The sequence below is a fragment of the Acomys russatus genome, chromosome 29 (assembly GCF_903995435.1).
Source record: "Acomys russatus chromosome 29, mAcoRus1.1, whole genome shotgun sequence".
In the NCBI taxonomy this organism is placed as follows: Eukaryota; Metazoa; Chordata; class Mammalia; order Rodentia; family Muridae; genus Acomys; species Acomys russatus.
The window spans coordinates 43,039,817-43,061,713 of record NC_067165.1 but is presented as its reverse complement, the minus strand read 5'-3'; the positions used below and the strand labels follow the sequence as shown (position 1 = coordinate 43,061,713).

General features: G+C 49.6%; 1 protein-coding gene and 1 pseudogene across 12 annotated transcripts in view; one reads left to right on the top strand and one right to left on the bottom strand.

The window, feature by feature from the left end:
* Positions 1-21,897, top strand: part of Camta1 (calmodulin binding transcription activator 1) — an 850,861-nt gene that overhangs the window by 114,946 nt on the left and 714,018 nt on the right. The window lies entirely within an intron of this gene.
* On the bottom strand, positions 20,932-21,168 carry LOC127211617 (40S ribosomal protein S28-like; annotated as a pseudogene).

Here is a 21,897-nt window from a genome sequence, read left to right as displayed (position 1 = left end):
ACCAAGGCAGGGAGGAGTGAATAGACCCTCCTGCTTCTCTTCCACATAGGACTTGGCTGTTCAGTTCTAAGGACTGACATGTGCTGGAGGTTCCTGGTAGGGACTGCCAGGAATTGAAGACAACACAGCTTCCTGCACCACCTGGCAGGTCCTGAGGGGACCGCTCATGGCTGCTTCCATGGCCTGGTGTTGGCAGCCCTCACTGCTGTCTGTGGCCTCCTTGACGCAGGCTTCCCTAGCTGTTGGTTGCCTTCTCTCAGATTCGCTGCTCCAGTACAAAGCCCTTTTGAGTTCTGTGTCCCTGCCCCATGCTGGCTGTGTCCCTACATCTCCTTCCTGGGGAGGCAGACCCATCTCCAGACACCCTGGCTTACCAGCCCAGGTGCCCTTCCCCCCATTTGGCCAAACTAGCCTGCTTCTTTTCTGCACTGACTTGGGAGGGCAGAGTGCAGGAGCCTTTGCTTTCTGCCCTGCACACAGCTCCCGAAAAGGGAATCACTGGTGGTTCCTTCAGTAAGGTAGATTCATCAGTAGCCCCAGCCAATACATGGTAGCCATCTCCGAGACCAGGGCTAGGGAGTTGGTTAGACACGTGGGCCAAGAGGTACTGTGTGCTGCTCAGATTCTCCCATCTACTTGTGGGTAGAGACGGAGCCAGGTGCACTTTTGGGTGCCGTGGACAGAGCAGCAGCACACACTTGCCTCCCATGTGATTGTTGCTGAGGCAGTTTTCCTTCCAAGTCCCCTGGACCTGCCAGGTTTAGTGAATTATTTAATACTGCAGCTCTTGCCAGAAGGATAGTATGAAGCTCTTCAGAGATGCTCTGCTGTCTCCAGGCCGGTCTGTAGCTCCCTCCATCCAAGGGGCCGCCTGGGTTTGTTGATAACAAGCAAATGGAAGTTTACCTGGAATCAGTTAGTAAGCCGGGCCGCTCAGCCACAGATTCATTCACCTGATAAATATTGACAGTGTGCCTGTCCCAGGCCAAGCACCAAGGCTGCAGTGATGAAGAGGAGCCCTCGTGGCTTCTCTGAAGCTGAGCCAAGAAACACAAAGTCACAGAAAGGTCAACGAACTAAAACCCATGGCAAGGAGGGGCTGGCTAGGTGATCCTGAGCCCTGGCCTGCAGAGACCAGGGTCAGCATTGCCCCTTTTGCCCCAAGCAGGCACCAGAGCCCAGCTCCACCCACTTGGTGACTATGCATACAGAGGAGACCACAGCCACCCCTCCCCTGCCCAGCCTCTCTCCCTCTTACGACTCTGCTTTTCTGGCCTTGGCCCCGTGAGCAGGAAGTGTATATTTAGATTGTCCTGTACCCTCCGTGTAACAGTCTCTTCATTCCTGGTGAAGACTGAGGAAAATGGGTCAGCTGTATTTACTAAGAAGCGTGTCCCAGCTCTTTTGCTGAGGCTATTTATAAACTTTCAAAGATGTGAGCTAAGTTCCTGCCTCTTCCTGGAAGCCGAGTGCCTATGAATACTCTTTCTATTACTACGCTGGGATTTAGCGCTTCGGGTGGCAACACAGTGAGTAGAGCTGGCGAGAATGTTGCAAATAGCGATTTTGATGGACTCTGGCAGCCCGAGCTGCCCCTTGGTCTGATTTCTCTGGGCACTTTTTTTTTTTTTTTTTTTTTCTTGTGACATGGTTGTAGCTGTCTCGGATATGATGAGAGATTGTGCTGTGACTGTGAATGTTGGGCTCTGGCCATGCTGAGCCCTTCACAGCTGGAACCTTTGACAGCTTCATCTGGACACTGAAGCACTGAGTGTCCAGTGCCAGGGACTGAGCTCTGCTCTTGGACCAGCACTGCCCACTGAGCACTGGGCAGCAGGCCTAGGAGAAGGCAGAGTCAGAGGCTGGACCAGTGGGAGCTACTGGAGTTTTCTGCCATTGCTCACCACCTGGAAGGTCGGCCTCAACCCTGCATCTTTTCGCCTTTGCTGCTCCATAGCCTCTGCCACCTCTTCTGTCTTGAATGTCACATCTGTACATTCGAGAGTCCCGACTTCAAGACTGCTATGCAGAGTGTGATCAAACAGCCTGTGACAGCTCCTCAAGGTGACTGGAGTGTGTCTTTACTGGGTCTCTGCCACAAAGAGGAAGGCCGAATCCCTGTTAGACCTTGTGTTAGACCTTTCCAAAGTGCCCCACTCAATGCTGGCCAGCGGAGATCTCACCTTCCGGCAGCCCCCTGGATCATAGGGGTCCCCAGCCCATCCTCCTGCTAGGTATAGTGGGTGGTTCCAATACTTCTCAGCTGTGTTGCCTCCCACTGTACCTACAGGAGAAGTATGCTATCAACAAACTACTAATAGCGCCAGGTCACTCTGCACCCCAGGAAAGGGGCTGGTGGGAGGGTGAAATAAGTCCTTCATGGGCTGGTGGGAGGATGAAATAAGTCCCTCAGTCACCAGTTTAAGACTGCGTCTGGCCATCCTGAGTGACGCTCCTGACATTACCTTCTGGCCACCAGTTCTGCTTGGAGGAGGGGGAGAAGATGTCTTGAGGACATTTGAGCCTGGGTTGTTGGTCCCCAAGTCTCTCTATAATTGATTTTTAAATGACATCCTTAGACTTAAATATCTAATCATATCAATCTAGTTTAGAGCAAAGTCCTTAATATATTCATGGTCTAAAAGCTTAATGGTTGTTTGAAAATATACATGATTTAAAAAATGTCCTTTGTGACCATATCACTTCTGGTGGGTTGTGTGCCCTTCAAACACTGTGTGAACTTGTAAACCCTGGAGTCACATTGACTCTCTTCATCTTCATTTCCTACTCCAAAGTGTTTTTTTTTTTTTTTTTTTTTTTAAATCTCAGCAAGCCCTAAGAACACAGCTTCACAATGACATGGAATTCTCAAAAGACCATCTCAAAGAATGACCAATGGTGAAACTAAACTACCCTAAGTGTATCTGACAGGTCCAACTGAAGATTGCATTCCCCAGGTGCACTGACAGGTCCAACTGAAGATTGCATTCCCCAGGTGCACGTCAGGATTTTAATACCCTGCAGGTCCCCTGACCCCAAGCTGCCTCGAAGTAGTTAAGGAGCAAAGTTCTAAAGACTTGGGGGTTTCCCCTGGTCAACTGAGATGCAGATCACTAGCCCCTGTGTACCCATCAGTGAGGTTTGCAGGAGAGAAAGGCAGATCTAGGTATCCCGCCTCCCGCTCGACCCCAGTCTCTCAGGACTCAGGGCTCCATCTCCTCTCCCCAGGCTCGAGCCTCAGTGTTGCTTCCTAGCCTTTGCAGTGGAGGGGAAGCACCCGAGATGCAGCGCCTCCTGGATGTGTGCTCAGAAGGCCTTTCCTCTGAGTGCTTTCAAGCCCATGGCTGTGCTGCAGCATCGCCAGGAGCGCAGCTCTCCATGCACAGCGGAGTATTCCCTCTGCTGTTTGGGTGGGTGCGTGCCCTCCACAGAGCTTCAAAGGATTGGGAGCTCTGCAACCCTTCAGTTTACAAAACAGGGTGTCTGAAAGGACCAGAGCCTGCTCTTGGCATCCAGCAGGTGCCTGTGTCCGGGATAGCTGACTGAGCTCTGCTGGGCAGGGCTGCTTCCCAGAAATGGGTTTGTTAACCCTCCCTCTACCTGTTCGCCCATCTGCGCCTGCTGTGGGCAGACTTGGCTGCTCCCTCCTGGTCAGGCCCTTACCAGGGCTGTTGCATCAGCCTCCTGCCAGCTCTTACTCAGCCATTTTTCACTTTGGGACCTTTGCGCCTTCTTGTGTCTGTGCCTCGAAGTCCTCTGTCCCCAGCCTCTCCTGTGAAAGACCCGCTCACTCCTCAAGAGTTGCTTCCTAAGCCATTCCTCAAACAGTCGCACCCTGCCGAGAGGAGCCTGGGTTCTCTGTTTCCTCCTCTCTGTCCTCTGCACCCAGGCTTCCTCGCACCTGGGGAGGATGCCTCTCCTCTCTTGTCAGCCCTGGTTTCACTCTCAGTCACTCTCTCCCTGTAGGTGATGCTTTACAAGGCCGGTTGTTCCTTGTGCAGACGGATGGGACTCGGGGTGAAGGGCTTTTGATTTTGCCAAGACTTAGAAGGATCCCAGGCCCTAGCTATCACTAATGTCTAGTGGGAGAGAACTTGGGAAGACATGGACCCCCAGGAAAAGGGCGGATCCCCCAGCAGAATAAATGCAGCACAATCAAAAGCATAACGAGACTGCCATTGACCCTCTCTCTGTCTCTCAGGGGACAGATACAAACCTCACAAATGACATCTGTGACATCGCTCACGGCGACCATCTGGGCCATCCGTTCTCTCCCTAGTCTAGCGCCATCTTGGTACCATTCCTGCAGCGTCCCCTGCCACTGCACCCTCACAGGGCGTGGCCCCCTGGGTGAGATCCAAGCCCTTACCCTGGACTTGCTTTCTTTTGCTGTAGCTGCAAAAATGCTTCTGTGGGTCGTTCGATACCTCCCTGTCCTGCCAACGTCCTTGTGAGCCTTTCTACCGTTAGCCTTGCTTCCCTGGCCCCCTGTAGCCATCTGTCCACCCATCTGTCCTCACGAGTGTTCAAGTCTCACTCCATTTGTGTTGAGGGTCCCAGCATGCCAGAATGCTCCAGAGGATAAATAGTTATTTACTGTTTGTGGCATGAGTGTCTTGTTTCCTGTTGCTGTGATGAAACCCCCTGACAAAAGCACCTCGAGGGAGCCCTAGGTGCGAGTCCCTCACTGAGGAGAAGTCAAGACAGCAGGAGCTTGAGGCACCTGGTCGCATCACATCCACAACAGCAGAAAGCCAAGAGTTAATGTGTAACTTGAGTTAGTGCTCGGCTTGCTTCTCACTCTGTCTTAGTCAGTGTTCTGTTGCTGGTGGAGACTCCATGGCCACGGCGACTCTTATTTAAAAAGGCCTTTAACTGGGGGCTGGCTTACACTCAGAGGTTTAGTCCATTTTCATCATGGCAGGAGGCATGGTGGCACGCAGGCAGGCATGGTGCTGGGGAGGTACAGACATGAGAGTTCTACATACAGATCGACAGGCAACAAGAAGCAACACTGGGCCTGACTTGAGCATTTTAAAACCCCACCCCCAGCCCAATCCACCCCCAGCGACCAGCTTTCTCCCACAAGGTCACATCTCCTAATCCCTGTCAAGCAGTGCCACGCCCTAATGATCAAATATGCAAATCTATGCACCAATGGGGGCTGTTCTTATTCAAACCGCCGTAGGTGCTGCCCGGGAACAGTGCCACCCACAGTGGGCAGATGTCCCTACCTCAACTGACATAATCAAGGCAATCTCCCACAAACATGTCCACAGGCAACCGGAGCTACACGGCCTCTCATTGAGACTCCCTTTCATGGCAATTCTAGCATGTGATGCTGACAAGCTGTCACAGTAAGTTTATAAATGGGACAAACATCAGGTGACAAGTTGGGCACACAAACATAGGACCTTCTTGTTCTACAACTTTTTTTTTTTTTCTTGAGACAGGGTTTCTCTGTGTAGCCTCGGCTGTCCTGGAGTCGCTTTTAGACCAGGCTGGCCTCGAACTCACAGCGATCCGCCTGCCTCTGCCTCCTGAGTGCTGGGATTAAAGGCATGCGCCACCACGCCCGGCTCTCTACAATTTATTTTAATTTCTGCATTAATCCCTCATCCCACCAGGCTACAGAAGCATCACCTCATTTAATTCTGTGTTTTCTAAGCCAATGGAAATCTCCCCCAAGGCTTGGATATGTAGCTTCAAGGTGGAGAGAGTACCCTGAACATGTGCAGGCCCAGACTCAATCTCCAGTACCTAACCCTACTCCAAAGTTGGCAGGCTTGTCGGTGTGAGCCACATGAGTTGGTGAGGTCTAGCCTGTACCCTGTCCAGAGCCAGCCCTTTGCCAGCTGCTTCTGCATCCCTCTTAGGAGTGGGAGAAACCATGTGGTCGTCGCATGTAAACCTCTGGGGTTCAGAGTAAATGCTCTCCACTTGAAGACCAGACCCAGGCCCCATGCTGGAGCTTGGGCCTCTCTGAAGCTCACAGCTCACCATCGTCAGGTGTAGGGAGGTGGCCTCGCACTCCCCACCATGTCTGGGCCTTAGCTTTTGAAAGTCCAAAGCCAGGGCTATCGGTCTCTGTTCTCTGTTCTCTGGCTTTGAGTGACAATCCTCAGCTGTAGAGGAGAGACTCTGGGTCAGGTTAGAATGGCGGTCTCCAAGGAGCCGGCACGAAGAGGCCTCTCGTCATGCCTGAAGTGTGCTTACCTGCTGAGTGCAGTGCGTGGGACTTCTGGAATCTCTGCTTACTTGGGGGTGGAGAGTGGGTACAGGCTGAACTCTTGTGCATACCTGCAGAGTTCAGGGATAGTGTGTGTGTGTGTGTGTGTGTGTCTATGTGTGTATGTGGCTATGTGTATATGTGTGTGTGTGTCTATGTGGCTGTGTGTATGTGTGTGTGTGTGGCTGTAAATACTGTAGCTTCCTACCATGCTGGCTTATTTGCTCATATGGGTCTCTTATTGACTTCAGTGGTAAATAGGAAGTCCTGGAAATCAGATAGACTAGAGACACTTGCTCTGGCAGACAAAGGCCTTGCCACATGCCAGCATGTGTCTCTCCAGGTAATGTAGCCACAAAGTGCTAAATGTACCACATACTTATGGAGTCCCCAGAAATTGCCTAACATTGTGCTAAGAATCACAAGGATGTTAATTTGTTGGATCATGTCAGCCCTCTGGGGGTGGGGATTACTGTTTCCCTCATTCTATAGGTGAAAACATCTGTAAGGCACAAAGTGTTGTCTGCCCAAACCCAGTTCAGCCAGCTGGGCCAGCCGGCCATGTGCGTGTGCTTGCACATCTGCGTGCAGATGTGTAGGCTCAAGGCCAAGGCACAGAGCAGTCAGCACACACCAGCAGATCTCGCTCTGGTTTCTGGCAGATGAGAAGCCGCCTCTGCACCCCTAAGGCTCATATGTCATTTGTGGGGTGGAAGAATGAATGAACGGATGCGTGTGCTTTTGAGGCAGGGTGCACACTTTTTCACCAGCAGTGACAGGCAAATTACTATTTCTTTTGACAACTCATGTTTGCCCCCTCTCCTGGGCAAACAGCACCTGTGCCGACCAGAGCCTCCTCACACAACCCCATGGGGCACTGCTCACACTGCACACGTAAGCAAAAAGCTCCCCTGAAGGCCGAATGACATGCAATAAACTGCATCAAGAGTGGACAACATGGTGAGTTTTGGCAACAGTGAACCATGGCAGGAAAGTTGACCCTCTTTCCCCACTCATGTCCTTGCGGGTATGCCCTCCCCCCAGGCAGCTGTGGGCCTACCTTCTGTTATTATAGACCATTTTACATTTCCAGAGTTTTTTTTAAAGATTAAGATTTATTTATTTTTATTGTGTGCCTGTGCTCACATCTGCGTGTAAGTAGGTATGTATGTGCATGCGGGCACTTGCAGAGGCCAGAAGAAGATGTAGGGTCCCCTGGAGCTGGAGTTGCAGGTGGTTGTAAGCTGCCCCACATGGGTGCTGGGAACCGAACTCTGGGTCCTGTGCAAGAGCAAGAAGTGCTCTTAAGTGCTGAATCATCTCTCCATTCTGAGGGGTTTGTATAAACGCAGCACACTACGCACTGTTCTTTGTCTGTTTACTCAGCTTGATGACTTTGAGACTTGTGTGTATAGGAAATCCATTGATTTTTTTTTTCTTTTTTTACTGCTGAGTAGTATTCTGTTTTATGGGTATGAGACAGTTTGTCTGTTAACCTATTGATAGAAATTCCAGCATGTTTTCAGGCTTGGACAGTTACAAATAATGCTGTCATGAACATTTACATGGATGGCTTTATGTGGGTGTGTTTTCTCTTTGCTGCATGCATGCGAGTGCTCAACTGTGCTCTCCACTCTTACTCCTGCCCAGGGAATGGCGCCACCCACAGTGGGCGAGTCCTCCTACTTCAATTAATATAGTCAAGACAATTCTTCACAGACTGAGATACTGGGTTTCAGACCCCGGGCGAGTGAGTAAGGTGCCTATTTAAGATATCAAAGCAGATCTGGCCTCCAGGTTCTCCCAGCATCCCTCAGTCCCTACCTGTTCCAGGGTATGGTTGGCACATCTCTCCAGCCCAGGGGTGGGGCTTCTCGTCCCTTAGAGGATCTTCACTGTATAACCCAGTCACTTTGGTTCTGTCTCTGTCTTTCTCTGTGTGTGCCCACACCCACTTCCTCTCTCTGCTCCCTTCTCCCTATCCCCCTGTCTGCATGGCGATTTCCCTGGCCCCATTCCTTGGGACCAGTGAATCCACCCGAGAGCTGCCTCTAATAAACCTCACGTTATACTTTTAATTTGGCTCAGTTTGGTTTTATTGCACCAGTGGCGAAGCCATGCAACGTCCACCGGCCAACCTGAGCTAGCCAGCCCCTCCCTGAGATGCCCTTCCCAGGCGGTTCTAGTTTGTATCAAAGTAACAGCCAAACTAATCAATATACAATAAATTTATAGCTGGGGCGAGTATTAGGTGACAACACAGGGCAGAAGGGCTGAGCCGTGCAGAGACTGCTGCTGTTAAGTCTGGCTTCTCCACGTTGTCCTCTGCACTTTGTGTGATCAACAGTTTTAACTTCGGGGGCTGGAGAGATGGCTCAGAGGTTAAGAGCGCTGCCTGCTCTTCCAAAGGTCGTGAGTTCAATTCCCAGCAACCACATGGTGGCTCACAGCCATCTATAATGAGATCTGGTGTCCCCCTCTGGCCTGCAGATGTACATGCAGGCAGAATGCTGTATAAATAATAAATAAATCTTTTTAAAAATTTAATAAAAAAAAAAAACAATTTTAACTTTCATCCAATCTGATCGGCATGTGGCCCTTCTCTTGCGGATTTATTTAGTTTTCAAGTCCCTAACATGTTGAATACCTTTACTTGTAACCCCTGTGTCTCTTTTTGCAAATACCTGCTCAAGCCTTTTTATCTATCTAAAAATAAATAAAACCAAAACCAAAACCTGTGTTTAGTAGCGTATGCCTTTAATCCCAGTCAGTACTCAGGAGGCAGAGGCAGGTGGATTTTTTTGAGTTTGAGGCCAGCCTGGTCTACATAGTGAGTTCCAGGACAGCCAGGACAGCAGTGAGACCCTGTCCCAAAGCAAAGCACTAGGCTTTGTTCTCGCGTGAGCTCTGAGAGGTCCCCCCCCCACGTCAGCCCATAGTCACACCATAGACTCTTTGCAGTGGTCTCCTTCTCGTCGGACTGGCACTCCAATCTCCTCAGCGTCTTTGGCGTACAGAACTTCATCCCTGGCTTTCCTCATCGTTATAGATGCATCTAAGCAACTTTTAGGAGTAAATACAGTTCTCTGATGTTTTCAGAGTTCTCTGTTGTTTCTGTTCTTACTGGGGTGAACGCCAAGCACATACCCTACTACCACTGAACTAGAGTTAAAAAAATGTTTTTAGATTGATTTCATTTTTAACATATATGTGTGTTCTGCCTGGGTGTGTGTATGTGCATCACATATGTGCCTGGTATCTGCAGAGGTCAGAGGATGGCATCAGATCCCTTGGAACTGGAGTTACACACAGTTGTGAGCTGCCATGTGGGTGCTGGGACTTGAACTTGGGTCCTCTGGAAGAGCAGCCAGTGCTCTTAACTACTTACCAAGCCATCTCTACAGCTGCAAATTTAATTTTTTTACCTTTTATTTGATTTTTGATTTTTAAATATTTAATATTATATTATTCCACATTTTATCTTTTCTTCTCATTCCCTCTCTCCCTCCCTCCCTCTCTCTCTCTCTTTGTACACCACAGCACATATCTAGAACTCAGAGGACAAGCATGTAAATCCTGGGGGTCAAACTCAGGCCTTCAGCCTTGGCAGCAAGCACAGAGAGCCACCTCACTAGCCTTGCTTTATACATTTCCCAATTAGCTCTGTAGTCTGTTCGGACTCATTTTTCCCCCTGTGGTGTGAGAAGTGGGCAAGGTTCATTTTTTCCTCATTCAGGCATCCACTTGCTGCAGCGGCGCTAACTGGGAGGTCTCCACAGCAGTTTGCTCTTTTGTAAAGAGTGATCTGTCCCTATCTATGAGGGTTCATTTCTGCATCCATCGCATTTTTCTGCTTGTCTATTTTTAAGCCAATACTACACTGTCCTGACGCTGGCAGCTGTGTGGCCAGCCTTGGGGTCCTTCGGGTCACAGCTGTCTTAGCGCTCCTCTCCATGCCTACCTTTCCACTCTTTCGGCTCCGCCGGCTCCTTTTCGTGCCTATGCAGCTTTCAGAACTGGCTTCTCGGCTTCTGAATAAAAGCTTTGCTGGGACTTTGATGGGGCGGGTGCGGGGGGGACCTTCACGCTGTGTTCTCCATAGTGTCTCTTTGGAGTTGTGCCAGCTGCGTCCCATCGTGTGGACCGGCTGTGGGGCCCACCTGTAGCCACTAAAAGCAGGCGGGGGGTGTGAAGTGTTTGACAAAGAATCTTCAGACCTGTCTGGTAACCTTAGGGTTTCTGTAATTTTCTTTTTCTATGCCCAGGTCTCATCTGAGGAATGTAGACCTGAAAATTCAAGTTCTTTGTTTTGTTTATGGTCCTTGGCTCTTCAAAGTCTTCATCCTCATCTGCCCCGTGCCACCTGCCTTAGGCGTTAGTCTTTGAGGGTTCATAGATGTGGGTGAGGGCAAGGTGTGGGCTTCCTTACCAGAAAGTTCCCTTGAGGGGTAGAAGGACAAAGTAGCTTGAAAATGGTGAGTGGCCCAGTCGCATGCCTCTGGGTGTGGTAAGCTGTGGTGAAAAGCCCTCCCCACCGCTCAGGGCTGGTTTGTGATGGGCAGGTACCACCTGAGCCCCCACAGCAGGCATCCTCACTGCCTCTGCCAGCCCGCCTGCCTCCCTGCGCCTCCTCTGCCTCCCCTGGTGGCTTCAGCCAGATTTGCCCTTCAGTGAAGGTATTTGGCAGAGGGAGGAAAGCCTGTGCATTTCATCTGGCTTTCCTGAGGACTGCTCACACGAGGCTGCCCCTGGGGAGAAGGAGCCGTTAAACTGTCAAAATAAAAAGTCAACCAAACTCCTTAGGCCAATCGAAAGCACTTAACTCAGGCTGCAGGCTGCACTGGCAACGGCTTTCCCCGTGACGTGCTACAAGGAGAAAAAAGGCTGTTGAGGGATTTAAAGAATGCTGGAAAGTTCTAAAATATTGGAATAAACCTAAGTCAATAATACATTAAATCTGGGATTCATAAAAAGAAATAGTGGTGAAAATCTTCTCAAATAGGTTTTTATTCTAGAATCTGACGATGGATCTCTTGGAGCCCTGGTAACCCTGTAGGTATTTTGAAATACAACCTGATGCATATATATTGTCAAATAATAAAGTATCATGAAACCAATCAGCTGTGAGCTCCCCACTTGGCAGTTTGGAAGTAAAAACCCTTTCTCCTTTACAAGGCCAAGTGACTCTTAACTCCTCCCAAGAGATCTCAAGTTAAAATGTGTTCACTACCAGCTGACAAAAGAGGCGAGTTTAGATTTATTACCCTGGCACCTGCAGGGAAAAAAAAAAGAAGAAGAAGAAATGACGGATGATGAAAATATATTTAATTATCATTCGCTGCCACAGTCGTGTCGGCTCTAGTGGTAGGGCTGCAGCTGTCGGCACGCGCAAAAGCGGTATTCTAAAGTCAGCGTGCTTATCTGGAGAGAAGGCTGCTCTCATGAGTAAATTGACAAAGGGAGGAAGGAAATGGCGAGGTCCTCTCGACCCAGCTGAACAAACTCAGATTTGTATTCTGTGCGGCAGCTTTAATTGTCTAATCCACCCCATATCACACCAGCTCTGGGATTTGGCTTTGTAAAGAAAACATTTACAAAGAAGTAAACTTTCCCAAGGCCTTTCTGAGCCAAATATGAGTGGTTTTCCACCCCCTTTCCTGGAGTGTGAAGTGCTGGCTAACAGTAGATGCTTGTGTTGCTCCTGCGGCTGTGAGAAGGATGGGGGGAGGCCTGGCTGGACCCCCAGAGGCTGGAAGGATGGGCTAGGAGGCTCGGACTGAGACTCCTGCTCTCCTGATTTCTGGCTGTCAGAAATGTTATGGTGTGAAGTGATGAGCCAGAGTAGAGACATGGCTACACAGACCCTGCCCTTCCTCACTGGTCTTCTGTTAGGTCTCATGGGAGCAGAGGCCCCAGGCTGAACAGTGGCGGTTTACACTCTGTGCACAGCACATCAGATTGCTTAGAGTGATGTCTGTGGGGATTCCAGCTTGGCTACTGGGACTCTGTGCTGTGCGATTATGCCTAAGTTGTGTTGGTCGCAACAAAAATAGCCCAGATAATAAGCAGTGTCTAATATGGCAACTTTCCCATGGCATCTCTTCTTTTTGAGAGAAGCCACTCAGTGCTTTGTATGTGGCGGTAATTAGTCCAATGTGATGGAATTCCCACCAAAAGTAGAACACAATCAACTGGCATAGCAGTTGAGATTCGGGGATGGAGGATGGTGCAGTTAGGATTCTGGGACAGAGATGCTGCTGGACCTTTCTGATGGTGCCGGTGGCCAGCTGGCAGTGGATGAGGTGACTGGAAAGAGGTTTCTGTGACTGTGACTAGTGCAGGGAGGGGCCCCTTCCCCTGACCTTCTCTTTGAGGAATAAGGATTCAAGATTGCATCTGCTGAGCCTGCAGGACCAGAGGACTGGGGGAAGGGAGGGAACAGAGCTCTGGCCTGTCGATTTGGACTGTGAGCAGAGCTCTGAGCCCTCAAGAGTTTTTTGTCACGTAGATCCAATTTTGCCTACACGCCAGAGACACACATCCTACCGTCTTCATAGGCACCAGTCTATGATGTCATCATCCTCTTTGTCATCATTATCATTGTCAGTGCTGTCGCCATCCTCTTGACCTTCACCTCTGTCATCGTTGTCACCATCACCATAGCGTTACCTCCACCATCATGTCTGTCTCTGTCATCGCTGCTGTCACCATCTTCATCATTGCCACTTCTGTCATCGTCACTGTCATCATCATCACTGTCATCTTTATCTCCAGCGTCGTCACCACCTCCGTCACCATAATCAATACCACCTCATCTCATGTAATAATCTGCATTGTCACTTTTTGTGTACTTGATTCTTGGCTGAGCCATTTAAATTGTTGCTCCTTTATTCTTACAAGACAGACAATCTGTCGCACAGACGAGAAAACAGGGCTTAGGGAAATGACAGAGCTAGAAGCCAGACCCTGGAGCCCGTTTTGTTACTTGTAGCTCTTCATTAAGGGACTTAAAAACGAACATTGAAAAGTTCTAAGGTATAAAGGAAGGGAAAAGAGAGGCCAAGTGTGTGTTTTTGTCAAGAAAACATCGTCAAGGATGTCAGTAGTTCAGAGACCGGCGACCAGCTCTTGTCCTTCCCTCTCCCTGTGTGTGGTACGTGGCAGGAGGGGCACCCCGTCTGTTCTGGAGAGCAGGGGTGCTGGAGGAAAGGCTTATGGGTGGGTGGGCTGCTTAAGGAAGCTCATTGGAGTACTGTCCTTGGAAAGTTGGGAGTGCGCTAGCTGGGGTGGTCTAGGGGTACCACTTAAGTATAGGTGGGGACCGGACAAAGTGGGGCAGGGGACCTTGAAGCCTTGGGAAGCAACTCAACTGTCATGCTTTCCGGGACCTCCTTATTGGGCCATTGGCAGCACACCTGTCCCTGTCGTGTGTGTCCTGGTTGTTTTCACATCTGTTGGAGCTAGCAACCCTGTTTCAAGCAGCCTGCAGGAGTACCCCAAACCCTGGCCCTTATAAGTGTGGCTGCTGCAATCTCAGTGGCACCCAGCAGCCCATCTGGAATTCTTGGTTTGAGGCCCACTGTGGTGTAGACTGACCAGAATTGTGGTTTCCTGCTTCCTGGCTGAGCTACCCAGACACATGACAGGGCTGTGGTCACAAATGGTGGGGAATTTGTCACATTCTGCTCTGTTGCTCAAGCAAGATTTTGAGTTCATACTAGCTCCTGGAGACTGCTGGCCTGAGGCTCTGAGCTTCTCAAGGGACAACCTCCAGCAGGTAGTCATGTATATCAGGCTCAGTCTCCAGCAGGTAGTCATGTGTGTCAGGCTCAGCCTTCATATGCCTTCTCTGGGACCCATCACAGACATGCGCAGCGCACTGCAAGGCGGTGCCATGATTTGTAGGACTGTGGTGATGAGACCTTGGCCATGGGGCCAAGTGGGGCTGCCAGAAGAACAGGCATCTCCTTCATGCATCTGTCCTACGTAGAGGAAATGGTCCTGCCATCGCTAGCTCGTCAGGGCGACTGTGGGCAAAGTAATTAATACTGATTTTATTTCCAATGAGGCTGATAAGTCTCTTTTCCACATTAATCTTTATTAAGCTTTTAAAAAAAATGTATTATTTCAAAACCACACACTATTCAGAGACAGTTTAGAACAAATTATGGGTTGTACATTTTGTAATTATCAAATGGCCTCAGTCCAGAAGACAGAAAAGAAAACAAACGTAGTTGTAGTTGTTTCCCAAGGAAGGGAGTCACCATGGTGATGTGTAGATAGTCCATGGAGCTGTTGGCAGGCTCACAGCATCCAGCGCTGCCTGCTAGCATCCAGGAGAGTAGCTTTAGCACGTCCTCTGGAAGCCTCCTGTGTTGGGGGATGGTCTGATGTATTTTGATGCTGTTTGTTGTCTGTGTGACCCACCTTTTGTTTAATAAAAAGCCATCCCACCTGGGTAGGGCAGGAGATAGGTGGGGCTAGGAAAGAGAGGAATTCTGGAAAGAAGAAGGACCGCCACGAGGAGAAAGGAGAGAGGCCTGAAGTGAAGAGAGGAAGGCCACCATGGGTTAGCTGAAGGAGAAGCACATGGCCGGCAGCGTGGATGGAGAATCCAGCCCAGATGAAGAACATTAGCAAGTATTTGGGATTATGGATGGGAGGTAGCTAGACAGAAGTTATTAGAAGCAGATGGCATGGGATTGAGGCAGGGATCCCATGCCTGCCCCACTATGGGAGGTAGTTTAGAGGACTGATATCTGCCCTGCCCCACATTAACTAAGGCTATTTTAAAATATAACAAGTGTCTGTGTCTTAACTGATTACTAGCAGGGCCTACAGATAATACAGTTAATTTTAAAAAACAATACTCCTGGTCTCCTGGTCTGTGGTCTCAGGACCCTTTTCAGCTTGATTCCCTGATAGGAGCTCCCTTCTCCGTGTGCTCAGCTGCCATTGGACCCGTTTGGTCTCTGTTGTCAGACCCATCACCCGAGTCCCACCATGGAAACATTCCCTGTTTGTCGAAACCAAAGCGAGCACCCATCACTTTCGTAGCACAGGAGTTTGTTTTCACGGTGCTTGTTCCCTCTGTAAGAGTTTTTGCTTTGCCGTGTCCCTGCTTAAGATCCAGGAGGCTGGTCAGGCTGGTAGATTATCTGCTGGTTCATCCAACGACCCTAGCAACTAGGGCAGTGCCCCGCACGGAGGAGGTGAGAACAAGTGCCCACCGGCTGAGTGAATGGATGGATCTCTCCTCTGGACTGTGAGCTCCTCCAGCTGGGGGATAGCTGCTGGGAGAGTCGGCTTCCCTCTCACCTCTGTGTGACGACAGTCAGACCACCCTAGAAGCCAGAACGGAGTCTGAATGACAGGGTTACCGTAAGTTCAGCCATGGAGGAGACTGGGGCTAAGGAGAAACAAGTTCAGCTGGCTAGCAAACCTTGGCCTGGGCCCAGCATGGTGGACTGGGGTTGGACTGCAGGCCTGAGGGAAGCCACGCCCTCTAGGCTGCCACTTTTGGTGCCTTCAGAGGCTCAGGGCAAAGCCACTTCTGACTTTGCCCCACCTTGACTGAATCTCTTTTTAGTTTATGTTACATCAACTTTGTTTTTGAGCCAGGATCTCCTGTAGCCCAGGCTGCCCTTGAACTAGCTTTATCACTAAGGATGACCTTGAACTCCTGATCTTCCCTTCACCCTCCCACTTCTGCCTCCTAAAGGCTGGGATTGGAAGCAGTTGCCACCTGTCCTGGCTTTTCTCACCTTTTAAACATTTTTTTTTTTAAGAAGAGTTTTCATTTTACAAATGGTTTCCTGTATGTTCCAAGTAATGCTCAGAGCCCTGACACCCTGTTTCATAATTGGCCCACACAATACACCCTGTTCAGAATTTTTAATCAACCATGGCAAGTAGCCCCAGCAATTTAAATAAAAAAGTATAAAAATGAATTTAGTATTTTAATATAGCAGTGGCATTAGCCTTATATATGCGCTTAGCAATTTTATGCAGGCTTACAATCTTATAAAATATTCCTCTGCGTTTGGCTGGTGGGTAAAGCCCAGTGTCCAGGCCATGGCTCTTTGTGCAGAGTGGAGCTGGCTGAGAGGAGCACAGTAAGGCAGGCTCTCCCTAGGGGGTGATGGTCTGGGTGGCCCTGCGGCCTCAGTGCTGCACAGGGCAGCACAGGGCAGCTAGGGTAGGAAGGACTCTGGCCTGATGGTATTGGACGGACTCTTCCCTTGGGCAGACTGTGAGAACGAGTCCACTAATGCAGGGTGCGGGAGGGATGATGTAGCCCTTCCAGCTTCTAGTGCTTTCTGTTGAGGGCCTTGGGCCAGCAAGACAGCATGCTGACCACCATGTAGATGGTACCTTGCTTTACCCTTCATTGGATGGCGATGTCTAAGTGTCACAAAAGCTTCCGTTCTCATGAGTGTGAGCTGGCCTGTGCAGGGGCAGAAAGTGCAGTCTGTGCCCCACCGGCATCCCTCTCCAGCTTTTTTCACGGTGCCGAACTGAAACTCTGCCTGCATTAAACACTCCCTCAGAGCCCCAGCCCGCTCCCTGGCAGTCCCTGGGCCTGCCTTTCTCCAGGCCTGTGGCTCTGGCTGCTGTGGAGATGCTTAGATCAGAGCCACACAGTGCACGTCCAGTTGTGATGTCCCTTTCACCAGGCAGGCATCATGTTCTCAGAGCTTACAGCATTGGAGCTGGTGTCGCCACTTTACTCTTTTTAGGGACACGCCAGGTTTTGTTTGCTAGTTCACCCGTAAGTGGACGCTTAGGTTTTTTCTAGCCTTTGGTGGATGTGCTGACCGGGAGTGAGTCCTGAACGCATGCTGGATGGCGCTAGTCCATGGCCTGGCTGAGGTCACCTTGCTCTAGCTAGAGAAGCCAGCAGTCTTAGGACAGAGCCTAGAGCTACCCACCCTGCCGCCTCCCTTGCCACCCACTTCATCCTCTGCAGCCACACCCAGCTTCCCTGTGTGTGCGTGGCACAAAGGCAAGGGTTTCCCAGTTCCCTTTCCCACTCCTAGGTCTTTGCTCCAATGCATGCTGCTGGGTGCTTGCCACACCCCTCTGCACCCCATCTCTTTTGACTTGTCTCTTCTTTACAAATAGCACTAGTCGACCAGGCAGCATGGTGGCACACACCTTTAATCCCAGCACTTGGGAGGGAGAAGTAGGAGGGTCTCTGAATTTGAGCCTAGCCTGGTCTACAGAATGAGTTTCAGGACAGCCAGGGCTACACAGAGAAACCTTGTCTCAAAACAAAAACAAACAAACAAACAAACGACCCTCCCAAAACAAAACAAAAAAATAGCATTAGTTGTTCTGCCTAATGTTTTATATTTTATACACACACACACACACACACACACACACACACACACACACACACACACACTTTTTTTTAATGAAATAGTTGAGAATTTTGTGCAGTGAGTTTCGACCTTGCTCATCCTTTCCCTGACTCCACCCAGGTCCACTCTCTTCTTTCTTTTTTCTTTTTTATAATGGACATTTTATTCTTTTCATTATCAAGTACATACAATGAGGGGATATTAAGAAAGTAAGTGGCCAAAAAAGTTTGAGTCTTGTTTCTTAAAACAAGATTATGTTTTAGACATCCATGTAGGTGGATATCATTGTCTTCTTTTAAAAAAATATTTTTTAAAATTCACTTTACATCCTGGTTGTAGCCCCATCCCTCCTCACCTCCCAGTCCCACCCTCCCTCCCTCTCCCACACCCCTCCTCCCCTCTCCCATACCCCTCCCCTATTCCTCAGAAGAGGGGATCCCCCTTCCCATCAGGACTGAGTGTGCCCTCTTCCTCTGTAGTATTGCTGGGGGGCGGCTGGTGGGGAGTGATTGAAAAGCTGGCAGGACAGCCCATGTCAGAGACAGACAGCCCCCACATGAATCCTGAACTGGCCCTCAGCTACATCTTTGTAGGGCCCTAGGTCTGCTGCCGTGTGTTCTGGGGACGTGCGGCCTTCCCTCAGAGGCTATCAGCTGCTTATAGCTATGTCGCTGGTGAGAGTTGGTGTCCACCGTCCCTCTCCATGCCGGGTCTGGTCTGGCTGGAGTTTGCAGAGCTGCAGTGCATGGTGTCATGGCTGCAGAGAGTTCATACATGCAGAGCTGCAGTGTGTGCTGTTACAACTAAGAGTTCATACATGCAGAGCTGCAGTGTGTGCTGTCACGGCTGCACAGAGTTCACACGTGCAGCGGCCATGTCCTGAGGACACTGTTTCGTCGTGTTTATTTACTGTCTCTGGTTCTTACAATCTTTCTCCCCCTTCTTCTGCAGTGAATCCTGAGTCTAGGGGGAGGGGTTTGGTGTAGGCGCTCCGCTTACAGCTGGACATTCTATAATCTTAGTCTCTGCACTTTGGCCTCTTGTGAGGCCCTGTGACTCAGCATCTGCTCTAAGCAGAAGTTTCTCTGGTGGTTGGGATCTGTATTTGTCTACAGCCCCATGCTTAAGCAGCATGTATGTGATGCTGGGTTCAATCTCAGAATCCTCTAGAACCCTGCAACCATCAGCTGAGGGTTACTGGTGTGTATAAGGGACTGGATGGTCCTGGTGGCTGGCGTTGACCTGCTGAGCCATCTGACTAGCCTGGGCTATCTTTCTAATACTGAATTATTAAAAAATTTATTATTATTATTGTGTTTTGTGTGTGCGGATGCATGTGTGTATGCGTACATGCCATGGCACATGTGTGGAAGTCAGAGAACAACTTTTGGGAGCCGGTTCTGTGTTGCCACAGTGGGTTCTAGGGATGGGATTAGGTGTCTGGCTTGTGTGGCAAGACCTTGCTCCTGCTGGGCCATGTCACCTGAGCTGCCAGGGTTCTTTACATATCTGGGCACATGGCCTCTATCAGATATGTTCTTTCTTTAAAAAAAAAAAATTCTATTTTGGGCAGGGTGTGGTAGCACATGCCTTTAATCCCAGCACTTGGGAAGGCAGAGGCTGGCAGACAGCTTTGAGTTCAAGGCCAGCCTGGTTTACAGAGCAAGTCCAGGACAGCCAAGATAACAGATAAACCCCATCTCAAGAAACTAATCTCTCCAAAAACAAAACAAAACAAAACAAAACAAAACAAAACAAAACAAAAAACCCCAGTGTCCTTGGGGACCAGAACTTTGACATTTTAGTCATGTTCAGCTTGTCTGTCTGTCTGTCTGCCTACCTTCCTTCCTTCCTTTTTCTATTTCTTTTCTGTTGCTTTTATTTTACATTTTCCTTTTAAAGACATCACTGCCTAACTCAGTGTTACAGAGCCCCAGGCCTCTCAGAGCTTACGGTTTCAGCTCTTAGCTTTAGGCCTTTGATCTGTAGAGGTAACATTTGTGTGCGCTGTGATGGAGGGGTGCATCTCCACTGTCCACGCCTCCACATCCCAGCACCAGTCATCCCTTGGCTTACCTGGCACCTGCTCTATAGGTCAGTTGACCATAACTTCGAGGGATTGTTTGCAAACTCTCTGTCCAAGCTCTCCACACCCTCCCTCCTGAGAGCCATGCTGCCTTGACTATTACAGCCCGGGAGGAAGTCTTGAAATTAGGAAATCTGAGTCTTTTGTTTTGCTTTCTTGGTTTTCTTGGCTGCCCTGGCGCTGCTATATTTCCCTACAGGTTTTAGAAGCAGCCATTTCTGCAGAGAGGCCAGCTGGGATTTTGATAAGGATTGTGTCGTGTTTAGAGACCATCAGGAAGAACGCTGTCATCTCTTGACACATGAACGTGGGGTGCCTTTCCATATCTTGAGCACCTGAATTTCTCCCATGATGTGTGGTTTTGGGAGTTTAACTTTTTACTTCTTTTGCCAGAAATTTCAAAGCGTTTTGTCCTTTCAGAACTGTTGTAAATGGAGTTATTTTCTTAATTTTGTCTTTAGCGTTGTTCCTGCAAATGTACAGAGATGCCGTTGGGTTTTGCCCACTGATGCTCTATCTGGCGATCTTGCTGAACTTATTAATTTAATCGTGTTTTTGTGGATTCCTTGGGATTTTCTGTGTGTAAGATTATCTAATTATCCTTTCCTGTCTGTGTGCCTGCTTTTTTGTCCTATCGCCCGAGGTGAGCTTGTGATACTACAGTGTTAAAAGAAGGGACAGATGAATATATGGTGACCTTCGTGCCATCTGAATACCTGTCCTTGTGTCCTTGTCTTACAGGTGGCTTAACTGAGAGGCCTGGGATGCCGAGCAGGTTGTGTGAGGGTTCTGTGTCATCTGCAGGCAGTCTGTTGGAATGCCTTCTTCCTCTGCTGAGGACTCTCTCTCTCTCTCTTTGTACATGTGTGTGAGTGTGTGTGAACATGTGTGTGAGTGTGTGAACATGTGTGTGTGCATGCATGTATGAGCACCTTTGGAGTTGGGTGATGAATCTCATGGAGTAGAGTTACAGGCGGTTATGAGCTGCCTTTTTACTTTATTTTTTATTTTTGTTTGTTTGTTTTTCGAGACAGGGTTTCTCTGTGTAGCCTTGGCTGTTCTAGACTCACTTTGTAGACCAGGTTGGTCTCAAACTCACAACAATCTACCTGTCTCTGACTCCTGAGTGCTAGGACAAAGGCATGTGCCACCAGACCTGGCTGCCTTTTAAATTTTTTTTTTTTTTTTAAATACAAATGCTTTATTTAACAGTTGCAGGTCATTCCATGGGTTAAGTGGTGGATATCTAGGACCCAGCAGCAGGGTCAGTGCAACCTTTGAGTCTCTCTTTCTGACTCCAATAGGGTGAGCACATCACCCTCTCGAACGGGGCCTTTGACGTTTTTGGATGAGAGAGCGGCTGGTGTCATCCATAAATTCCACACGCACCTGCGTGCACTGTCCCTGCGAACCGGTCCTGCCCAGCACTTTGGTTACCCTAGCCAGCTTTATGGGCTGCACGCGGCTCGTGTCCATGATGGCGGCAATCTGGCGGCGAGCTTAAATTTTAATTAATTAATTTTACACCCATATCATAGCTTCCCCTCTCTGCTCTCCTCCCAGTCCCTCCCTCTCACCTCACCTCCCTGCCGTCCTCCTGTCCTCCCTTTTCCTCAGAAGAGGCTCAGAAAAAGGGAGGTCTTCTATGGATATCAAGCCACCTTGGCATGTCAAGTTGCAGTAGCCTGATTTGGGTGCTGCACTCAGGGCATGACACGCGTCCTCTGCAGGAGCAGTAAGTAGACTTAACCATGGAGTAGTCTCCTCAGCCTCTCCCACTCCAAGACAACGCAGGCCTCAGCCCTCTTCTGCTGGGTTCTAGGGATCAGTCCACTATGTGAAGATTCCAGCGTGGGTTCCCTCAGTCACCCTGTCAGGTCCTCGATGTCCCTGGTGTGTTGATAAGGAGCTGGCACTGGGAGAGGCTGGGTGGCAAGTGGTGGACGACGCCTAGACACTGCACTGACAGCCTGAGTAGTGCCCCACTAATCCTCATTCGCCAGTGACTAGCAGAGAGGCCAAGTTAAGTGCTCTATGCACGGGCTCATGAACAAAAGGATCTCCCTTCAGGTCCAGCGTGTGACCCCTAAGCCCGCTACCTGTTTTCTTCACACCTCAAGCCCAGAGGCAATTAAGGAAATCCCTTAAAGGGATAAGTAAACACAAAAACAGCCCTTCCCAGAAGGCCACGCTGGCAGGTGCCCTTGCTCTCTGAG